The sequence below is a fragment of the Ursus americanus genome, chromosome 3, assembly GCF_024610735.1.
Source record: "Ursus americanus isolate L20-20 chromosome 3, mUrsAme1.1.p, whole genome shotgun sequence".
NCBI classification, from domain to species: domain Eukaryota; kingdom Metazoa; phylum Chordata; class Mammalia; order Carnivora; family Ursidae; genus Ursus; species Ursus americanus.
Window position 1 is genome coordinate 23,124,288 of NC_142129.1, and position 829 is coordinate 23,125,116.

At 54.9% G+C, this 829-nt stretch overlaps 1 non-coding gene across 1 annotated transcript; it reads right to left on the bottom strand.

Annotated features, from left to right (window-relative positions):
- Positions 1–431: 431 nt before the first annotated feature.
- On the bottom strand, positions 432–503 carry TRNAP-AGG (transfer RNA proline (anticodon AGG)). Its single transcript has one exon. It is a non-coding gene; the product is annotated as a tRNA-Pro (tRNA).
- Positions 504–829: the final 326 nt, after the last annotated feature.

Below are 829 nucleotides of genomic sequence, written 5' to 3' on the forward strand. Positions count from 1 at the left end.
ACTGAGACTCAAAATTGTAACTTTAATCCTACCTTTTTGGACTTCGAATCCAGTGCGTTTCATAGCTTGAGTTTTATACAAGGAACTTGTCTTTTCTTGACCTCCAGAGGCCCAGACCCACCCCCCAAATTGTCCTGATCATTTATTCTTCATCTGAGCCCCCCCAAAAGGCTCTTTTTGCCTAACACAATGCAACCCTTTGACTCTAACCTTCTTTAGCTCAGCTCCTCATGCCAGTCCCCTCCTGCCCCATTTGGCCTCAGTGGAAAAAATGGAGTGTGTACAGTCCATGGCTAAATGGGGAGAATGACTGGCGGCTTGTCCTTAGGGTCCTTTATTCACTCACCACTTGGCCATCTTTATGCCTCTCCCCTAAAAAGGGCAGGCAGTGTATGCTGGAGTACAGGAAAAAAAAAAAAATCAGAAAACAAGGGCTCGTCCGGGATTTGAACCCGGGACCTCTCGCACCCTAAGCGAGAATCATACCCCTAGACCAACGAGCCACTGATGGGTCTGGCTGGCCAGATGTGCCTTCCCTGCCACATCAGCAGCAGGCGCAGTTTGTGGTTCCTAGAGGTGGAATCTTCTCCCAGGCTGGCAGGCAGCCCAGGCCAGCTGCACTCCAGCGGGCTTGGCCTCTCTTGGCTCTCTCCGCCCCTCCCTGGCCCGCTGTGGCGCCAGGCCGGGCCCCTTCCCCGGGACCAGCCGGCTCTCCCCCGGGAGCTACCACGCGGACTTTGCGGGCATGCTGGTGAGAAAAGGCAGAGAAGCAGCCAGGTTCCAGCAACCTCCATTTTCCAGGGGAGCCCCAGGTCTGAGGGAGCCAGCA